We start from the raw sequence: 22,541 nt of genomic DNA, 5'->3' as shown, positions 1-22,541 counted from the left end.
CATGTCATCATTGTTGGATAGGACAGAGAGAAATGGAGAGAGTAGGGGAAGACAGAGAGGGAGAGAGAAAGACAGACACCTGCAGACCTGCTTCACCTCCTGTGAACCGACTCCCCTGCAGGTGGGGGGGGGGGAGGCTCCAACTGGGATCCTTAAGGCCAGGTCCTTGCACTTCATGTTGCATGTGCTTAACTCGCTGCACTACCGCCCGACTCCCCAGTTTCATTATTCTGATGATAGTTTACACTGATGAAGCCTCGGCATGAATTCCAGTTGTTCACCATATGTGCTGGAATATGGAGAAGCAAAATGCTTTCCTTCGCAACTGCTTAAAAAAAATATGCAGGACATATGCAGCTAGGACCTTGCTTTGTCATTGAGAGAGACTATCCACATCAGTTATCTTCAGCATTTTTTCTTCTAAAAACTTCAGGAGGAGAAAGAGGCATGGGATTTGCTCTACGGTGGAATCCTGGCTTTGTTGGTAAAAATACTCATCTGCAGCATGGTTGGAATACCGCTTAACCACAGAAGCATTATTTTTTAATTAGCAGGCCATCCAACTACTGGAGTTGGAAAGATATTTGGTAGATCCAAGTATAAGACTGCTCAGAGTTCAGCAGGGAGAGTGAGACTCAGTAATTCCATAAGCCATCACTTTCCCTTTGATTTGACTTTGCCTCACACCTGCCTTGAGTGCTTGATTTTTGGAGAGCACATGGTTTTAGTTTAACATGAAATCAAATAGTCAAAGTGACCAAGACATTACATTCTTTTGCTTCCGTAGCCTCTCTCTACTTAGTGAGAAAATAGATGCTTAAGGAGAAGTCTTGACCAAAAGGAGTAGCAGATGTCATGCCTTTTCAAAAGCTGTATCATTTATTTCAATTGCCTCCAGTTAATTTAACATCCCCAAGAGGAAAAAAAAAAATCTGCTAAAGGCATGGGCCCCTTGGGATATATAACTATAATAGACCTACTATCTTTTTCCAAAATGAGATCTCAAAATTCATCTGCTATATTCTTGCCTTTACATTCCTGACTATTAAACAATCTGTTCTGCTTTATATCTTAATGCTTTTTTCGGTCACCAAGTTGCAGGTGCTACCATGATGCCTACCTGACTTCCCCAGACAGAGAACCTCACCATTGTGCCCTGGAACCCCACTTCCCCAGAGTCCTGCCCCACTAAGGAAAGATAGAGATAGGGTGGGAGTATGGATTGACCTGTCAGTGCCCATGTTCAGCGGGGAAGCAATTACCAGACTTTCCACCTTCTGCATCCCATAATGTCCCTGGATCCATACTCCCAGAGGGATAAAGAATAGGAAAGCTATCAATGGAGGGGATGGGATACGGACCTCTGGTAGTGGGAATTGTGTGGAATTGTACCCCTCATATCCTATGGTCTTTTCGATATCTTTTATTTTATAAATATCAATATTTAAAAACCTGCTAAATATCTGAAAATCAAGTGAAAACCACACGTTCAAGAGGTAAATTATATGGACTGGCACTGTAGCACTGGAATTTTTTCTTTAAAAAGGCAGAATAAGAAATCAAGGATCAATTATGGCCAAATGTGCATATTTATATAGGAGCTTTCCCAGGAAAGAATATTAACTTGTCTTCATCAGCTTCTATCGTATTTCTATAATCATACAGAAATAACAACCCCAAGACAGTTAAGAGACAGAAAGGACAGGAATTATCAGTGTATAAGCTACATAAGCCGGGATATCTAGAGTGAGGAGATAAGATTGATAAGAGTATTTCATGGTTTGGGGAGCCTGGTCCTTTCTTGTTTTGTGTTGGCCATTCCAGACAAACATAAAGGAAGATTAAAACTTCTAAGTTTCTGGCTTTGCTTTAATACATTTTGAAGTATATTTTATATGTGCCTTGCCCCTTGCTAATGTTAGTTAGGCCTGCAGATCTGTGTTTTCAAAGATTTAGCCATTCCAGACACATTGTTTATGAGATAGATTTCTGTTTCCTTGTCTGTTAGCTTTTGCTCTTTTTTTTTTTTGTATTATTTCCTCATGGGTTCTTAACCTTGGATTTTTTTTTAGGGTGGGGTGCTTTTGACTAATTTCTTAAATTGAATGTTCAATTTGTTTTCATTCTTTCTTGATTATTTCTAAGAGCATTTAAGGCTACATTTATTTTTCCCTCTTGGGTTGGGTCCCATAACTTGTAGGACAGTTAAAGTATCTAGTCTGAAATTGAATTTTTTTTATTTTCCCATGATTCAAGGCTATTTAAGAAAGTGTCATTAAATTTCCAAATGGATAAATATTTCATTTTTTAAAATTCTTTTAACTCTTGTTTTCAAATTTTATCTCATTGTGAATGTAGATGTAGCTTGTGCTATTTCTGTATCTGAGAATTTTGAAAGAAATTCTAACAAATGTAAAATCGATCAGTTTAATCCATAGGAACTGAAGGTTTATTGCTTATAGGAGACAAGGTATGCCATATGAAAAAATTAAATAAATTGACTTATTATGCCCTAATATCCCATGTGTTGTCTGAAATGGATATTCCTGGTTCTAGCTAAGCAAAATAGTTTCTATTTTTTCAAGAAATGTTGTTTTCTAGTCTTTATTCTTGTATCTTTCCCAAACCGACAAGAGTAAATATTCTAGACTTTCACAAATCAGAGTTCAACTTACAGGAAGATCATATATGTGTGTGTGTGTGTGTGTGTGTGTGTATGCACACTAATATAATGATATTTGCATGTTTACCTATGTGAGACTTAGTGCAATTTCATCTTGTGTTTATAATAAATTTATTTCATAATTTAATAAGCTAAACATGTACAGGCATTTCAACCATACATGTTGCCCAGTCCTAAGAGTGTTTACAATCATCAGTTTTACTTTTTTGACATTAATGCTGCACCCAATGCTTTATTTTTCATTTCACTTTCTCAATGTATTTACAGTTAAATGTTCATGTTATGTTAAATGGATCTGTTTGGAAGCAGATATGGATTAGTTTCCTCACTGATATTTCCATCTTAGAAGAGGTCTTTTATCCTGTTTACATTTGGGGTTTTTACATTCTATTTACATTCAGAATTTCGTGTTTTTAAAAAGTGTCTTTGTGGTATACTTTATTCATGAGGTTCAAGTGAAATGTATTTTACTGAATTTCACATGCGTGCAAACCAGGTTAGAGCCCAGCTCCCATGGTGTGAGAGAAGCTTTTCTGCTCTGCTGTCTCCCTGACCCCGCAACTCCTCTCTGGTCAAGTCAGCTTGAGTGGTGAATCCCTGATGACAACCAAAAGCAAACAAAATCTTGCTATTGTGAACACATGACAAAGCAATGCTATACAGGACTCTTAACGTGACAAGGCAATGCTATCCAGGACTCTTAACATGACAAGGCAATGCTATCCAGGACTCTTAACATGACAAGGCAATGCTATACAGGACTCTTAACACCACAAGAGCCAGCTATAAACTTATGAATTACATTCCTTATGCATTTTAAACTGCCTTTTCAAAGACTGCATACATTCAATATTATTTCAAATATTCTATTTGACAAAATAAATTGATGATACCGCCATGCCCATAATGAAGAAAGTAAACTGAACATTACAAGTTAAACAGAAATCCATGATAGTAATTTTCTTTTAATTCTTCCAATAGTTTTTAAATAGTTAAAATTCATGAAGGTAATTAGACAAATATGCCACATATCTGAAAAATAAAAATGGTTTTACTAACTATACAAAGCATTTTTAAACATATAGCAACTCTAAGACTATTATATGTTTAATAGAATTCACTATGATTATAGATTGTGACGTTTTGTAAAAAAACATTTCGTGTGGCAGGTTTCCAGAATAACTGAACATAAGGTAAAGCACGAGGACTTCCACCTCGCGCTCTTCACCCCACCTACATTTTTCTCTTTTATTAGGGGATATGCATGCTACAATTGATGAATTATTACTGGTACATATCCATCAATTAAAGTTTATAGCTCATGTTGGCATTTATGTACAGCTATTTGTGTTTGGTCAATACATGTGTCAGGGCCCAGTGGTGGTGCACCTGTTTGAACACACATGCTACAATGCACAAGGACCTGGGTTCGAGCCCCCAGTCCCCACCTGCAGGGGAAAAGCTTTATGAGTGGCGAAGCAGTATTGTAGGCCTCTGTCTCTCTCCCCCTCTCCATCACCCCTCTTTCCTCTTGATTTCTGGCTGTCTCTATCCAATAAATAAATAAAGGTGATAGCAAAAACCAAGGCATTTTCATTCAAGTCCTAAAAGGGGGGAGCCGTACTTTCCCAATTCAAAACACATTTTGGACAATTAGCATGCATCTTTCAATAGGAGTCCTTATTCAAGTTATTCCAATGGAATAACTTGTCGTTTTCTCTGACAGCTCATCCCTCTTCCAGATACTATCGGCTTGTGCTATTTCTACACTCTTCACATCGATAGACTGACTTATAACAGGCAGCATCAAACAGTGTCAAGAAGGAGCGGACCCCAGCTCCACAGTTCAGATTTGATGCTGATGGTTAGTTACCAGCAGCAATGGCGACAGCCCAGCTACAGATGTGCAGTGGTGGACACTGACTCTTCCAGCTGCCTTCCACCCATTGCCCCACTCTCTCTAGCTTTGACTTTAAAATGATTTAATAATGGCTCTTGAAAGGAAAACAAGACTCTTGGCCCCAAACTTGTCTTTAAGGTGTCAGAGACGGGAAACTTCAGAGAGAGTCCACAAAGCACAGCTTTAACTCTGGAACTGGTGAAGGGCCAAGGCTGGTGTACTCGGAGTTGCTTCAAAGGACTTCCAGAGGGAGGAGGAAAGGGAAAGAGGGGGGGAGGGGAAGGGGGGAGAGAGAGGGAGGGAGAGGGAGAGGGAAAGAGAGAGAGAGAGAGAGAGAGAGAGAGAGAGAAAGGGAGAGAACACATCATCATTGCTTCTGTCAGGCAGAGGCTTGTACCAAATCAATCAGAGAGAGGGACTATGTCTCTTTTTTAAATTTTATTTATTTATTCCCTTTTGTTGCCCTTGTTGTTTTATTGTTGTAGTTATTATTGTTGTTGTGATTGATGTTGTCATTGCTGGATAGGACAGAGATAAATGGAGAGAGGAGGGAAAGACAGAGAGGAGGAGAGAAAGACAGACACCTGCAGACCTGCTTCACTGCCTGCAGGTGGGGAGCCGGGGGCTCGAACCAGGATCCTCATGCTGGTCCTTGTGCTTCGCACCATGTGAGTCTAACCCGCTGCGCTACCGCCTGACTCCCCAGACTATGTCTCTTCCTGATCCATCAATCCCCACCTACAGATGTGGGCGTGGGCTGCTTAGGGGGGCCCAGACAGGTGAACCCAGTCTCAAGCAGGTGGAAAAGGAGGAGAGACTCTTCCAGTTTTAAACGTCCAGTTTCATCGCACCAAGCCAATCACCTGTCTCCTTCCCTGGCTGGCATTTTAAACCATCATGAAAACATAAATGCCATCACAGCAAATAACCACTAACTGCCGTCCAGAGTTACAGTGAGGAAGAAGACAGGAGAACACCTTGGAGCCAGTGCTGATTAGCAAGTTGATGGGACTAAGAGCTGGGTGAGAAGAACCCCAAAGAGAAGAACAAATGAATAGTGAGCTAATGGTAGCTCTCCTGAGAACACAGAGGGCCCTGGGGTGGTGCCCACAGGGGAAACTGCGTGTACACGCGTTGGGAATGCTCTGTTACTGACTGTAAGTGAAAGGAATCATGGGCTAGGTACATAATTAGCAGACAGCCGAGGTATAGCATAGTCTGATTGTAAACTCGGAAAGGGTTGCGGGTATGAGAGATTCCTTAAACAAGTGTCTGGTGGAAGTTCTCCCCCCACACGCCCTTTCATGGGTGGCCATTCCCAGTTTTGGCTTCTCCTGGGACCTACATGTGTTGTAGCTGAATGCTGATGGACTGAGTTTAAAGACTCATGGCTCCCTATTTTGATAGGGAAAGGTAGAAACAGGAAAAGGGAAACAAAGAGAAGACAGACAAATGGAAATGGCAGAAATGCAAAATAAAACGTAGAGTTATGAAAATAACATTGCCAGGTCCATCAGTGGTCTTGAAGAAGACAAGAATATGAAGATAATTAATAGAAATTACAAGGGGGTCAGGCAGTAGCGCAGCGGGTCATGTGCATGTGGTGCAAAGCCCAAGGACTGGCAAAAGGATCCCAGTTCGAGCCCCCGGCTCACCACCTGCAGGGGAGTCGCTTCACAGGCGGTGAAGCAGGTCTGCAGGTGTCTGTCTTTCTCTCCTCCTCTCTGTCTTCCCCTCCTCTCTCCATTTCTCTCTGTCCTATCCAACAACGAAAGACATCATCAACAATAATAATAACCACAACAATGCTACAACAACAAGGGCAACAAAAGCGGGGGTGGGGGTAAATGGTCTCCAGGAATGGTGGATTCATGGTGCAGGCACCAGTCCCAGCAATAACCCTGGAGGCAAAAAAAAAAAAAAGAAAAGAAAAAAAGAAATTACAAAGAAATTGAACCACATAAAGAACAAAAAGGGAAAACTTCATGTGGGGAGCCACATATGCCCTCAAGGTTGCTATCGGCATGACCACAGAGTCTCTGTTCACAGAAGGCCTTGCCAAAAAGATAAGTTTCTGTCTCCCAACTCCACTTCCCCATGAATCACCCAGGACCTAACAGATAAAGGATGATCATCATGACAACACACCACTTCAATCAACAGTCCCCAACTGCTAACTCCCCCCCTGCCCCAGCCTTAAAAACAGCACCTTTGGTGCTAATAAACAGACTTGATCAGAATCTTGACTTGTCTCATTTCTCTTGCGTCTCTTGTCCCTCTCCCTCTTGTCCTTGTCCTCACTCCCTCTCCTAGGTTTATCCACAACTTCAGAGCAGAGAACTTTAAATGCTGCAGCACATGACTGAATGGCCTCACATGTCATAACAATCTTTGACGGCATCATGTTCAAATTTACAGAGATTATGATTCTTGATTTCACTTTCAATTCTAAGCACTTTTCCAATGATATTGATTGCACACTGTTAATCTAAGGTGTCCTCTCTCGCCTCTCCTCTCCTCTCCTCTCCTCTCCTCTCCTCTCCTCCTCCCCTCCTCTCCTCCTCCCCTCTCCTCTCCTCTCCTCTCCTCTCTCCCTCCCCCTCCCCTTCTTCTCTCCTCTCCTCTCCTCCCCTCCCCTCCTTTCTCCCTCTCCCTCTCCCTATCCCTCTCCTCTCCTCCTTCTCTCTCCTCTGTAGACCATTTCTCTGACTACTGTTCCGGAAGTAAACACATCCAGAGTAGACTTGTGGAGAAGTCATTAGCAGGTTCACTGGCAATACCATTCTAGAAGCTTCTTCCCTCTCTTTTCCTCTGTCTTTGTGCAAGAATGCTACAGTTGTGTGGGAAACCAGATAATACGACCTATTTTTTTTGGGGGGGGATAAGGAGAGAAATATGATGCTCCTTCATTTTCAGAACTAGAGTGGAGTTTTCCCACCAAGTCTCCGCTTGTCTGTGCAGTGGAGATATGATTCTTTACCCAGGTCAGAGTCCAGCACCAAACAACATGAAAGGATGTCATCTCAGTGCTACAAATGGAGAGTTTAAAAGTGGGAACTGCTGTCTTGTTTCACGTAATTGCCATAATGCTTCTTAATCTTGGTGTGAAGCTCACCTGAGTTGCAGAGAATGCTGCCTGGCCAGATACCACTGCTCAGGCTACCTTGGAATTCATTTTGTCCTTTTGTGAAAGAAAACTCTCCAAACCACCTCCACATCACCTCATTGGGAGATGTGTGAACAATTTCCTTCACAGCTCTAAGGAAATTACATTCAACAAATTAGAGAAGAAATAAAGTCTTCTGGGGGAAAAAATAGGACAATGACTGGCTAGGTCAAGGAAATAGTGTACAGGGATGTATGCACCAGCCTTTCACACCAGAACCTCAGAGAGGTCCCAGGTTCAATCCCCTGTAATTACCATAAACCAGAGATGAGAAGTACTCTGGTCTGCATCCCCAACTCATCCCCATCCCCGACTCCATCCCCACCACACCCCATCTCCATCCACATCCCCATCAAATTTCCATTCCCACCCCATCTCCATCTCCATCCCCATCCCCATCCCCAATCCATCCCCATCCCCATCAGCAATCCATCCCCATCCCCATCCCCAATACATCCCCATCTCCATTCCCATCCCCATCTCCATCCCATCCCCAATCCATCTCCATCCCCACCTCCATCCCCATCCCCATCTCTATTCCCATCCCCACCCATCCCCTTCCCCATCCCCAGCCACATCCCCATCCACACCCCCATCCCCATCCCATTCCCATCCCCATCCCCATCTCCATCCCCATCCCAATTCCCACCCCCATCTCCATTCCCATCCCCACCCCCACCCCCATCCCCATCTCCATCTCCACCCCCATCCCCTTCCCCATCCCCAACCCCTTCCCCATTCCCATCCCTGTCCCCATCTCTATCCCCATCCCCATCCCCATCCCCATAGCCATTCCCACCCCCATCTCCATTCCCATCCCCACTCCACCCCCACCCCCATCCCCATCCTCATCCCCATCTCCACCCCCATCCCCATCTCCATCCCCATCTCTATCTCCATCTCCATCCCCATCTCATCTCTATCCCCATCTCCACCCCCATCCCCATCTCCATCCCCATCCCCATCCCCATCCCCATCCCCATCCCCATCCCCATCTCCATCCCCATCTCTATCCCCATCTCCATCCCCATCTCATCTCCATCTCCATCTCCATCCCCAACCCCACCCCCACCCCCACCCCCACCCCCATCCCCATCCCCATCCCCATCTTCACCCACATCCCCATCCTCATCTCCATCCTCAAGCCCATTCCCACCTCCATCTATCTCCATCTCCAACCCCATCCCCATCTCCATCCAATCTCCAGCTCAAGCTCTAGCCCACTTTCATTAAAATAAAATATTTTGAATATGGGCCCCAGACCAAATCAAATCAATGGGGTTCACAGTCAGCAATATTTATACCCCTTTCCCATATTAGGGAGCTACTCTCTTCCCTGATTCAGCTTTCTGTCCCTTTTCCAGCCATGATATCATCTTGCCAGACAATAACTTGGATCCACCTGCATATCAGATTTCAGGCTTAGGAAAAAAAAACTAGTGTAGCCACAGGCTCTTTGGAATATAACTAAAGTATGCCTACTAGCTATCTACAAAATGGAGTATCTCCCAACTCTTCATCTGCACTACTCCAGCCTTTAGGTCCATGATTGGTCAACAATTTGCTTGGCTCTGTATGTTAACTCTCTTTTTCAGCCCCCAGGTTTCAGATGCTAGCAGGATGTGACCAGACTTCCCTGGACAGACAACCCCACCAATATGTCCTGGAGCTCAGATTCCCCAGAGCCCTCCCTGCCCCAGTAGGGAAAGAGAGAGACAGGCTGGGAGTATGGATCCACCTGTCAACACCCATGTTCAGCGGGGAAGCAATTACAGAAGCCAGACCTTCCACCTTCTGTATCCCACAATGACCCTGGGTCCATGCTCCCAGAGGGATAAAGAATAGGGAAGCTGTCAGGGGAGGGGATGGGATACGGAGTTCTGGTGGTGGGAATTGTGTGGAGTTGTACCCCTCCTATCCTATGGTTTTGTTAATGTCTCCTTTTTAAAATTAATTAAAAAAAATAATTTAAAAAAGCAAGAGAAAAAAAATGAAATAAAATAAAATATTTTTAAAAATTACAATGACTAAAGCAACACCAAGAACATAACAACAGACCCGTGTGAGGGTGTATCTCTATTTGAAGGAGTCATGGTGGCTTCAAGATCCACCTTTAGAAGGTAAGTTACAGAGAAAGCAACCTAGCGCCTAGAAACAGCCTCGCCCCCACCTTCTGAGTGTCCTGGAAGCAGCAGGGGTGCACAGTGTCTCCCCACCTCATGTTACCAGAGAGGCCCGAGGTCCTTCAGAACCACTAGGAATGATCTGGAAATCTCAAAATCTCTGCATGCCCTCTTACAGGCAGTGCCAGGTGTTGTCTTGAGTTAAAATAAGAATGAAAAAGGCATATATTGATCTGCCCTCAAGTCTCTTGGCCTCTGTGTTCAAAAGTGTCATTTTTGACCAGTCCTGTGTTTTCCTAGAGTTGCAATATCCTTATCTGTCCACTAGGTGTCAGGCTTAGCCTCATCGGTTGCTATGGTGACGAAGGGTTAAGATGGGGTTATATGGGCCCTTGTTTGGAATTCCTCCTCTGGGCTCAAATCTTGTGCTTATGACAGGGAAGGAAGCCAGTAAATATTTGCTGAGTGACTGAGATGCAAAGATCAAATAAATCAAATAAAGCCCTTAAGCATGATTTAGGGGAACCTAAGATTCTACATAAACGTCAATTGTCCTCAGTCTAAGTTCCTCATGCAAAACTGACAGCAGAAAAATCAGCCTTGGAGCTCAAAGACACATCACAGAAAATGCCACCGCCTACAAAGATTGTCTGCTGGTCACAAACATTTTTTTTTAATCAACTGGAGTGCATTATATTATTTTAAAATCCATTATAATGTGAATACCGGAGTGCATATTCTTTGTTATAATTATTATTATTAGTAGTAGTAATTTAATATTACAAAATTATAAAATAACAAGGGTATAATTCCACACCGTTCCCACCACCAGAGTTCTGTGTCCCCATTCTCTCCATTGGGAACTGCAGTGGTTCTCCCAAGGTCACAGATAAGCTTTGACTACAATTTCTACAACAATGTGTCTATCTATCTATTTATATTTTTTGCCCATTTTTTTCCTATGGTCCTCCCTTCTCTTCCTTTCGAAGTCACACTTAAATCTATTGCTATTTCTGAATGGACACAAACATTTTTTTTTTAGATTGCTTTATTAGGGAATTAATGACAAACATTTTTTTAAATGGAGACACTAACCAGTCATTAGTAGAAAGTCAAGGCTCAGAATATCTTGGGACCTTTAACTAATCATTGTCTCCCCCAACTAACTCAACTTAACTCATGTTGTACCAGTTTAAAGTATAAAAATTTCGGTTTGTAGACGGTTTAATTTTTTGTTGACGATGTATTATTAATCAACAAATTTATAAGATAATAGAGCTATGACCCCATGCTCTTTGCACCACCAGCGTTCTGTGTCCCCATCCCCTCCATTGGAAACTGCAGTAGTTCTCCCCAAGGTCACAGATATGGGCTGAATATATATATATCACATATATTCATATCACTAATTCTGAGCATCCTTCCTTTTTTTCTCTTTTCTCTCAGAGAAGAAAAACTGTACCTGGATTTCTCTGGTGTTTCCCAGATTCACTTCCCTCTATTCAGCGATGGTATAAAAACAAGGTTCCTGGTGACTGGTGGAATAGGGGTTCAGAATCCTCAAGTCGTCTCCCCCCCGCCATTTGTGCCTCTGGGAGTACACAGGGGTGTGGTTTTACACCTTTCTATGTGCAGACAGCTCACTGCTTACACTGCCAGACTTCTAACAGCATCACGCCAAAAAGGTTCCTCTATCTGTCCTTCCCATAGCCCCTCCGCAATTTTTCCATTAACTGCTATTGTTTTCACAGATCCAAAGAGTCAGTTTATTACTTATTTTCGCAAGTTTTGATTTTCTATATTCCACAGATGAGTGGAATTATCAAATTAACATTTACTTAATCAATAATGTCACTCATTTCAATAAGAATGCCTTCTATTTTACCCCGAAAGACACAATGTCATCTTTTTAACAGCCCAGTAGTATTCCACTGAGTATATAAACTACAGCTTCTTTAAACAGTTATCTGACTAAAGCATGAAGGGTAATTTCATATTTGGCTACTGTGAGTAATATTTCTATGCACATAGGGCTACAGAAATCTTTTTGAATTCATGTTGTGTGTGTTTTGATGAGCTTGCCAAACTCAACCACAAGAAAACAAATAACCCCATCCCAAAATGGGGGGAGGACTTGGACAGAATATTCACCACAGAAGAGATCCAAAAGGCCGAAAAACATATGAAAAAATGCTCCAAGTCTCTGATTGTCAGAGAAATGCAAATAAAGACAACAATGAGATACCATTTCACTCCTGTGAGAATGTCAGACATCAGAAAAGGTAACAGCAGCAAATGCTGGAGAGGGTGTGGGGTCAAAGGAACCCTCCTGCATTGCTGGTAGGAGTGGAAATAGGTCTAGCCTCTGTGGAGAACAGTCTGGAGAACTCTCAGAAGGCTAGAAATGGACCTACCCTATGACCCTGCACTTCCTCTCCTGGGGATAGATCCTAAGGAACCCAACACATCCATCCAAAAAGATCTGTGTGCACATATGTTCTTGGCAGCACAATTTGTAATAGCCAAAACCTGGAAGAAACCCAGGTGTCCAACAACAGATGAGTGGCTGAGCAAGTTGTGGTCTGTATACACAATGGAATACTACTCAGCTATAAAAAATGGTGACTTCACCATTTTCAGCCAGTCTTGGATGGAGCTTGAAAAATTCATGTTAAGTGAAATAAGTCAGAAACAGAAGGATGAATATGGGATAATCTCACTCTCAGGCAGAAGTTGAAAAACAAGATCAGAAGAGAAAACAGAAACACAAGTAGAACCTGAACTGGAGTTGGTGTATTGCCCAAAGTAAAAGGCTCTGGGGTGTGTGGGAGAATACAGGTCCAAGAAGGATGACAGAGGACCTAGTGGGGGCTGTATTGTTATAGGGAAAACTGGGAAATGTTATGCATGTACAAACTACTGTATTTACTGTCAAATGTAAAACATTAATTCCCCAATAAAGAAATAAAAATTATGTTCTATCTGAATAAGTTATATTTAAAAATTCAGAGTTTTGTTTTATTTACCATTTTCAGTATCATTCTGTAATCCCATACAAAGTCTTTCCAGCATGAACATTAATACATAAGTCTACTGGAAAGTTTTAGAAATATTTTAATATGTTTTTCTCCTATTTGATGTTTTTCATACCCAGAGAATCTTTTTTCATTCATTCAACAATGTGCATATCATATGCTGGTTCAAATTTTTCTTTTCAGCTTCCCACATGTTTTTTAAAAAATATTTTATTTATTTATTAATGAGAAAGATAGGAGGAGAGAGAAAGAGCCAGACATCACTCTGGTACATGTGCGACCAAAGATTGAACTCAGGACCTCTTGCTTGAGAGTCTGATGCTTTATCCACTGTGCCACCTCCCAGATCACATCAACTTCCCACATCTTTAACATGATATTATATCCTCTGTCCTAGCTCTATTGTGTAAGGGTTCAGATAATCTTTTTAAAAATATTTATTTATTCCCTTTTGTTGCCCTTGTTTTATTGTTGTAGTTACTATTGCTATTTTTGATGTTGTTCGTTATTGGATAGGACAGAGAGAAATGGAGAGAGGAGGGGAAGACAGAGAGGGGGAGAGAGAAAGACAGACACCTGCAGACCTGCTTGTGAAGCGACTCCCCTGCAGGTGGGGAGCCGGGGTCTCCAACTGGAATCCTTCCACAGGTCCTTGTGCTTTGCACCGCCTGCACGTAACCTGATGCACTACCGCCCGACTCCCCAGAGATGATCTTTATACATCTTGATTTTGTGTCCATCTAACAATCTTTACTTACCTACCATTCCTATAATGAAAACCTTTTTTGTTTTGTTTTTTTCAGATTGATGTTTAAAGACCTTGCAATACAAGGGAAAAAAAAAAAAAGGCATGTGGAGTGAGGAAATGCCTTTCTTTTTTATCTCTAAATCTTATTTCTGCTCTAAGGAAATCAATTCAAAATATCTTGGCCGATATGAAATAGTTAAAATATGGAGTCAAATAAAACCCCCTTTTTCATGTCTAAAGTCATGTGATTACACACCTAATGCCTTTTTGTTTTTTGTATACAATAAACTCTGTGACAGTAGAAAGTAGAAGTTCCTTAAGACCAGAATGACACTTTTGCAGCCTATAGATACTGTACATGTACAGGATTTCAAATTATTCTACCTGAATTAATAATTCTCAGTGTTCATTTGTACTGTTAATTCAATGACACAGCAACTTTAGAATCTCTTCTTATGTGGGCAAAATATGCAAAACATAATATTTAATCATCTCTTACCCTAAATGGTGTTTTTGATCAGCTGAGGCTTGAGGTTAAACAGTTTCACTGCTTCCTGGCTCACTCTTTACATCTGAAACAGAGACAGACAGAGTAACACCACAGCACCAAACCTGTCCCCCAGCGGCGTGGTGCCTGAGTGTAATATCTGGAACCACACACCTGGGCTGTGCGCATGGAAAGGTATGTACCCTACCAGATGCGCTATGCCTCTAGCTCCTGCCCTAAACTGTTATACTGCCATACCTTGTGATTTGATTTCTGTTATCCAATCTACCATCCACATGGCGTCTAGTGAACAATTTGGAGTTCATCAAAACTGCATTTTCTATGTCACTGTTTCCACTAACAGCAGTCAACAGCGTGGGCTTTTTCCTGGTTTATTTAAAGTCACTAATTTCAAATTCAGTTCTCATTTTAATGAAATGCTAATTACTGACATGCTGTTCATAAAAAGGGGTCTGTTTCTCTCATGAGAAATTGTCAGAAAAAAAAAGAGATTTTTAGTGAAACTCAGTCAAGATTCGAGGCAGACTATTTCTTACATTTCGTGCAAGTGTTTTTCCAGTGTGAATATCTTCATCATCTTGTCACATATGTATAGATAATAATTGTTTTTGCTTTGCTTTCTCATTCTTCTGGAGATGGAGGAAGCAAATAGAGACATGCCTCTTGGGTTAACAATGTGCCCTTAACCCATGTACCACACGCTGACCATATGACAAGACTTGCTATTATGTGAGAAAGATCTTGTTCCGATAAACATTTTGTCACTAGAAAGGACAAATTAACCCTTTGAACTTCTTTACGCTTATAAAGAATAAGTCACAAGAAGAGATATTTTGACAGAGTAGGAATGACATACCTAAATGACATACCTAGATAAAATAGGAATGATCTCGTGGGAAAGTCTTCTCAGGAAAGAAAGCAAACAGCTGCATGTCAGGGAGCTGGGTGGTAGCGCAGCAGGTTAAGTGCACATGGCACAAAGTGCAAGGACCAGAGTAAAGATTCCCCCAAGAAGGGGGGGGGGTCGCTTCACAAGTGTGAGGCAGGTCTGCAGGTGTCTTTCTCTCCCTCTCTCTATCTTCTCCTTATCTCTCAATTTCTCTCTGTCCTATCCAACAATAACAATAATAGCAACAGTGACGACAACAACAAGGGTATCATAATGGGAAAAATGGTTTCCAGGAGCAGTGGGTTTGTAGTGCAGGTACCAAGCCCCAGCAACAACCCTGGAGGCAAAAAAGAAAAAAAAAAAAGCTACATGTCAAGAAGGAAAACTGTGACGGGTGCATGAAGAAAAAGAAATCTACCCATGCTGTTGGCAGGAGTGACAGCTGGGGTAACCTTTATGGAAATGATATAAAAAATAAAATGAGTAAAAAAAAAACTAACTAAAACTGAAAATGGAATTATTGTGTGTTCTGGCAATACCACTCCTGGGTATTTCTCCAAAGACTGTGAAAATGTTGAGTCGAAAAAAATGATGTGTGTCCTTATGTTCAAGGCAGTGTTATTACTTCTCACGAAAGTGAAGACATAGAAGCAGCCTGAGGCCCGTTTGTGGATGAGAAGGTGGAGAAATCGTAGTAAATATTCAGACTGCAGTGCTGCTCCACTGTTAGAACTGTCAGCTGTTCACTTGTCCATGTTTCTGAGGAATGAGAGGTAGGTAGCTGGGAAGTGGGAATTATACTAGCGGGGTTCCAGCAGACCTGGATTCTGCTCTTAGGGCTACACCTGGAAGAAGATGCATCACCTATACAGCCATCTCCTATATGGCGCAGGGGCCAAAACCAGGCAATGGGGTAAAGAAGATCTCTCTCTCTCCCTCTCTCCCTCTCTCCCTCTCTCTCTCTCTCTCTCTCTCTCTCCATATATATATATATATCAGAGACATTGAGGCAGGGAGAGAGAGAGAGGAGAGAGAGAGAGAGGAGAGAGAGGGGGAGAGAGAGGAGAGAGAAGGGGGAGAGAGAGAAGGGAGAGAGAGGAGAGAGGAGGGAGAGAGAGAGGAGAGAGGAGAGAGAGAAGGGAGAGAGAGGAGAGAGGAGGGAGAGAGAGAGAGACTACAGCACTGAAGGTTCATGAGATATAGGCTCAAACTACTGTCATGAACATGGCAAAGCAGCTATTTTGCAAGTCCTCAGGTGAACTCTTTTGTTTTTTTAACTTTTTTTCCCTTTCCCTTTTGTTGCTCTTGTTGCTTATTGTCATTGTTGTTCTTATTACTGTTGTGGTCATTGTTGGATAGGACAGAGAGAAATGGAGAGAGGAGGGGAAGACAGAGAGGGGGGAGAGAAAGATAGACACCTGCAGACCTGCTTCACCGCCTGTGAAGCGACTCCCCTGCAGGTGGGGAGCCGGGGGCTCGAACCGGGATCCTTACGCCAGTCCTTGTGCTTCGCAACTCATGCACTTAACCCACTGCGCCACCACAGGGCTCCCCAAGAAGGTCTCTTTAACAGCTGGCAGATTCAGCCTGTGTTCCAACATCCCTAGAATGGGGCATAGATAACCAGGGTTTTATCTTTCCAAGAGAGAAGGAACATGAGGCCCAAGAAATGAAGGCAGGTGAGAAGGGCCGCCTGGGACCTGGGTCCCCGTGACACATGGCAGACCAGACCTGCAGATAAGTTTATCAGTTGGCTCACCACTCACCAGGACCTGTGTTTTCAGGGACCCAGCTGGATCCACAGAGGCCTGGGGTGCTCATGAGTCGGGGGCGGGGGGGAAGGCACTGCTCTTGTGGTCAGTCTGGACTCTCACGGAGCTCTGTCTCTCAGGTGGACATGACACACACCTGACGTGCTGCTCAGTGATGGGCCTAGTCCCCCCCTTGGCCCCTATTCCCTCTTCAGGGACTCAGTGTAGCCAGCAGACAATCACTCTAGGTCAGGGATAAGCAGGACTCTGAGAGGGAGGGTGATTTTTCTGTTTTCCAGATGTGGGGGGTGTGCAGGCAACGAGCCATTCCCTCGGACGAGATTCCTGGCCTCTGGCCCCCATCCACCTCCTGACTAATAATCCCAAGGCAGAAAGATGACAGAAGTGAAGCAGGCTTCTAGGGTCGTGGCCGCCAGGGAGCCCCAGTCAGCCAGCAGCAAGAACAGCTCCGAATCTTTGACAACAGGCCAACAAGTTAAAGCCTGTGAAGATGGCGTATAATAGGGGGTCTGGGGGACAGGGTCTGGCTGAGGGGAGAGGTCAGTCTCAGGAGTGGAGGCCAGGGGTGTGTACTTGAGGAAGGGCCTTGACGGTGGTTTAGGTATGGCAGGGAGGAGGGACACTGGGTGTGCGTCTATGAGTCTGTATGTATGTGTGTCTGTGTGTATCTGTGTGTGTTTGTATGTGTGTATGTCTGTCTGTGTCTTCAGCAGTCCAGGTGGCTGAGTGTACACGGTACCATGAGCAAGGACCCTGGTCCTTGGGAGCTGGGCGGTAGCACTGTGGGTTAAGCGCACGTGGCGCAAAGCACAAGGACCGGCGTCAGGATCCTGGTTCGAGCCCCCGGCTCCCCGCCTACAGGGGCGTCGCTTCCCAGGCGGTGAAGCAGGTCTGCAGGTGTCTGTCTTTCTCTCCCCCTCTCTGTCTTCCCCTCCTCTCTCCATTTCTCTCTGTCCTATCCAACAATGATGACAACAATAACAATAGTAACTACAACAAGAGCAACAAAAGGGAATGAATAAATATTTTTTTAAAAAAGAAAACCTCTAGGTCTCTACCTGCAGAGGGGAAGCTTCACAAGCGGTAAAGCAGGGTGACAGGTATCTCTTTTTTTCTCTCCCTCTATACCTCCCCTTCCTTCTCAGTTTATCTATTAAATAAATAAGTCTAAAGCAAACAAGATTCAGAGGAGAGACATGAGTGACATGGAGCCAAGGGGACACTGAGCAGGTCTGAACAGGATGCATCAGAAAGAAATGATGCTCCAATGTGATATTTTCTTTTTCTTTCTTTCTTTCTTTTTTTCTCTTTTTTTTCTTTTTTGTCCTGCATTGCCCTGGCTTGAAAACTCTCTTCTTTAATTCCTTATTCACCCAAGGAAGACTTGCAGGAAGGAAGGGTTTCCTTCAGCTCTGCCTTGCCTTTCATGGATCCGTTGCTTCTTCTCTCTCAGTTCTAATGATCTGAGGGCTGATAATCCCCACACAGAATCTGGACTTGGCTAAGTTGGCTGGTGAGTCTTAGTCACTCAGCCCAGAGCCCAGCTACAGCACATAAGTTAACAAGAATGGATTCTCAAACTGGGGAGTTAATTTGGGCACAAATTTTGCCCATGACCAGAAGGCTTATGTCATCTTCCTCCTATTAACACACACTCGCCTGCTCTCTCTCCCAACAAAAAAGCTTCTTGCGATGCATTTACACTAAAGCCACAAAGTCAGCTGCCTCAAAGAAGGTGATAAAGTATCCTCAACAGGATTGGCTTGACAGAAAAAGTCTAAGAAGTTGAAAGTGTTTTTAATTAAGTATCTAGTTAATCAATTTATTGGATAGAGACAGAGAAACTGAGAGGGGGAGGAGAAGAAAGAGAGGGCAGAGACCAAGACAGTTCTGCTTCACCACACATTAAGTTTTCCCTTTGCAGGTGAGGACTTGAACCCGGGTCCTTGCATATTCTAATATGTGCTCTTAACCAAGTACCCCACCACCCAGCCCCTGAGAATAGTAAGTCTAAAAATACACAGAATTTAGAAAGGGAAATGAAGCTTGGCTGTATAGAAAAAGGAAAAAAAAAGAGAATAATTGAGAATAATTTACAAGTTTTAAATACAGACATTCCAAAGGGAAATCGGTATGGTTGCCTCAGAAAGAAATTCCAGACACCAATTTCCTGCCCTATTATAATACTTTGGATAGATTTTTTTTTTTTAAAGTGGCAAGAGGTGTGATTTTTGGTAAAACGAAAATGGGATAGGAGCGTTGGAGTGTGTCAATCACAGAAAATAAGAATTAATGATGATATCCACAAAAAAAAATCAGTGTGAATATATTGTATGAATTTATTTTTAGCTACAGTCTCAAAGTGGATAAATGTTTGGAGAATAGTCCATATTCCTTTGCTTTAAATATTCATTTATTATTGGATAGGGAAAGAGCGAAACTAAAAGGGGAGGGAAGATAGAGAGGAAACAGAGAGACACCTGCAGCCCTGCTTCACCACTCCTGAAGCTCTCCCCCTGCAGGTGAGGACCAGGGGCTTGAACCCAGGTCCTTGCACACTGTAGTGTGTGCGCTTAACCAGGCATGTCACCGCCTGGCACCCAAAACAATGAACATTTTACCATAGAATATTCAGTTCTCACTTTGCCTTCCATGCATGTGGATGGGGGATATGTTTAAATAATAATAATAATAAGGTTACCTAGCCAGCTATTTTTTCTTACTGAATATATTTTGCACACTTAGCTGTGAAAATACAAATGCTCAGATTCTATTTTCAGAAGCTACGTGACGTTCTACCCAGTGACCAAATATATTTCCACCCACTTGTGTCAAGTTTCAGTTTTCCTAATTTGCAATTATCTAAACTGGAACATCCATCATCATTAACATTTTTCAGAGACCCCCTAATGACTGCCTTCGTCGACCTGACAAGGAATGAAGACGAAACAGGCCTCCGGCCAAATCCCCCTCAGGAGAACCTGTGGTGATTTATGGCCCCCCGAGCAAGACGCGGAGATTTTTAAATAATTTATGAAGGTAGTCATTTGCATATGGGATGGATTTGAACGGCTGAGGAGAGAGGACAGACCCTCAAATATTACTCCCCAGGCAGGCCCTCTGGTTCTTGAATCCAGACCCTGTGTAAATACCTCACCTTGTGTGTGAGGGGGACCCAGGCCGGCCTCTTCCTCTTCAGGAGAACGCAGAACAGGTGATGGTGTGGAGGGACAGGAGACACCAGGAAATGGGTGTGGTGACAGGTGCGGCTTGCAAAGGCAAGGCAGGGCCTCTCTAGCTTCTGGGTCTCCCAGGTTTTATGGTTCCTCCTGGGAAAGCTTGGGCCCTGAGCCGCCCTGCTCCCGTGTGAGTCTTTTGTCTCCAATTGTTCACATCTGGGTTTTATGGCCCTGGCAATTAAGTAGGGGGTGGCTCTGGTGCGTTGGGCCATTTCTCATCGTGGATAGCAACGTGGTGCGTGTGTAGGCGGGGTTTGGCTTCCCTAAGCAGACCCTTAACAGTCTGTCTGACAGAGAGAAATTGAGAGGAAGGGTGGAGCTAGAGAAGCAGAGAGACAGACAGACACCTGTAGACCTGCTTCACTGTTCTAGAAGTGTCTCCCTTGCAGGTGGGGAACAGGGGCTTGAATTCGGCTTTTTGTGCCTGATAACAGGTGAACTCATTCCCCTGCCCCACCTCCTGGCCCCTGAGTCTTTCTCCAACACCTGGTCCCACCATTAATTTTTCTTTTTTTTTTGCCTCCAGGGATTCGTGCCTGCGCCACAAACCCACTGCTCCTGGAGGCCATTTTTTTTTCACCTTTTGTTGCTCTTATTCTGGTAGTCTTGTTGTGGTTATTGTTGTTGTTGATGATGTCTTTCGTTGTTGGATAGGACAGAGAGAAATGGAGAGAGGAGGGGAAGACAGAGAGGGGGAGAGAAAGACAGACACCTGCAGATCTGCTTCACCGCCTGTGAAGCAACTCCCCTGCAAGTGGGGAGCCGGGGGCTCGAACCCAGATCCTTACACGGATCCTTGCACCTTGCGCCATGTGTGCTCAACCCGCTGGTTATCGCCTGACCCCCCATTAATTGTTTTTTATATATAGGACCGAGAGAAATGGAGAGAGGAGGGGAAGACAGAGGGGGAGAGAAAGACACCTGCATCACCACTTGTGAACCTACTCCCCCCTCCCCCTGCAAGTGGGGAGCCGGGGGCTCGAACCTGGATCCTTGAGCTGGTCCCTTTCACTTTGTGCCATGTGCACTTAAGTCGCTGTGCTACCCGTGGTCCAGGCAACAGACTTGCCCAGGACATCCCTCCATGTAGACCCATGTGGCAGTTCACACCGCAAGCCTGGCTTCATGTGCTCTGCCCCGTGGCATAGAAAGATACCATCCTCCCCACCCTGCCACCCTGCGAGGTGTGCTGTGCATGGGAATCAAATGACAGAACACGAGAAATGCCCAGGGCCTAGAAACATGGAGTGGATTTTAAATCCTGGGCTGCAAACTCCAGATTTCTGGTTTGTTTCTACACCTCCTGAAATGACGGGATTAACCAGAGGGGACCCCAGGCCCCACTCAGCACCAAGGAAGGCCATCCCAGGAAAGGCTGGGCAAGCCCGTATTTCTCCCATGGTCTCCGTACACAGTTGTGAACAGTTGTGACTTTCTCCTCATTGCAAAGAGGACTCCTTCCCCCACCACTGTCTGCATCCTGCGTTGGGGTCGGAAGAAGCCAGCCTGGGGGTAATGCCACACCCATTTCTACCATAGAGATTAGACAATGCCAGAGAGAGAGAGAGAGAGAGAGAGATGGAGAGTGTCATGAGACATACCTCCTGTTTTTAAACATGTATCTTTTATTTTTTTAATTTTTTAAATTTTATTAGTGTTTTAAGATCGATTTACAAAATTATGAGCTAACGGGTATAATTTCACATGGTGCCTACCACCAGAGTCCTGTGTCCCCATTCCCTGCATTGGAAACTGCAGTGATTCTCCCAAGGTCACAGATTGGGGTTATTATTTCTATAACTATCTACATTTAAATACATTTGCGCTTTTATCTTTCTAGGGCCCTGCCTTCTAGTCCCTTCTAAGAGACACCTATACCTGTTACTACTTCCAAATGTCCTTCCTTTTTCCCTCTTCTCTCTCCAGGTCCTGGTGCAAATGGAGTTCAGAGCCCTCTGGTCATCTTCCCCTAACATTTCTCCCCCTCTGGGAGTCTGGACCAAATTTCTTTATGGGGTGTAGAAGGTGGAAAAATGGGAAGTAAAGCTATATAAACATATATATATATAGATAGATAGATAGATACAGATATAAAATTATAGAATCAGGGCTGGACGGTGTTGCACCTAGGTGAGTGCACATGTTACAATGTGCAAGGATCAGGGTTCAAGCCCAGGCCCCACCTGCAGCGGGAAAGATCTACCAGTGGTGAAGCAGTGTTGTAGGTCTCTCTCTGTCTCTCTCTCTCTCTCTGTCTCCCTCTCTATCACTCCTCAATTTCTGGCTGTCTCTATGCAATATATAAAGATAATATAAAAATTTTAAAAAGAAAATTATAGAATCAGCCCATTATCTGTGACCTTGGGAGAACTCCTGCAGTTTCCAGTGAAGGAGAATGAGGACACAGAATTCTGGTGGTGGGAACGGTGGGGAGTTATATCCCTGTCACCTTACAGTTTTGTAAACCAATATTAGCTC

General features: G+C 43.7%; 1 long non-coding RNA gene across 1 annotated transcript in view; it reads right to left on the bottom strand.

Moving 5' to 3' along the window:
• The window catches only part of LOC132536869 (uncharacterized), a 125,046-nt gene extending 104,877 nt beyond the window's left edge, over positions 1–20,169 (bottom strand). Inside the window, exons 1-2 of the long non-coding RNA XR_009548417.1 lie at positions 19,982–20,169; positions 14,155–14,227 (exon numbers count right to left, since the gene is read on the bottom strand). This is a non-coding gene — a long non-coding RNA (uncharacterized LOC132536869). The remainder of the gene's footprint in view (positions 1–14,154; positions 14,228–19,981) is intronic.
• Between the last annotated feature and the right edge of the window lie 2,372 nt (positions 20,170–22,541).

The sequence above is a fragment of the Erinaceus europaeus genome, chromosome 2 (genome assembly GCF_950295315.1).
Source record: "Erinaceus europaeus chromosome 2, mEriEur2.1, whole genome shotgun sequence".
Lineage (NCBI taxonomy): Eukaryota > Metazoa > Chordata > Mammalia > Eulipotyphla > Erinaceidae > Erinaceus > Erinaceus europaeus.
This window is presented reverse-complemented; position numbering and strand designations above follow the sequence as displayed.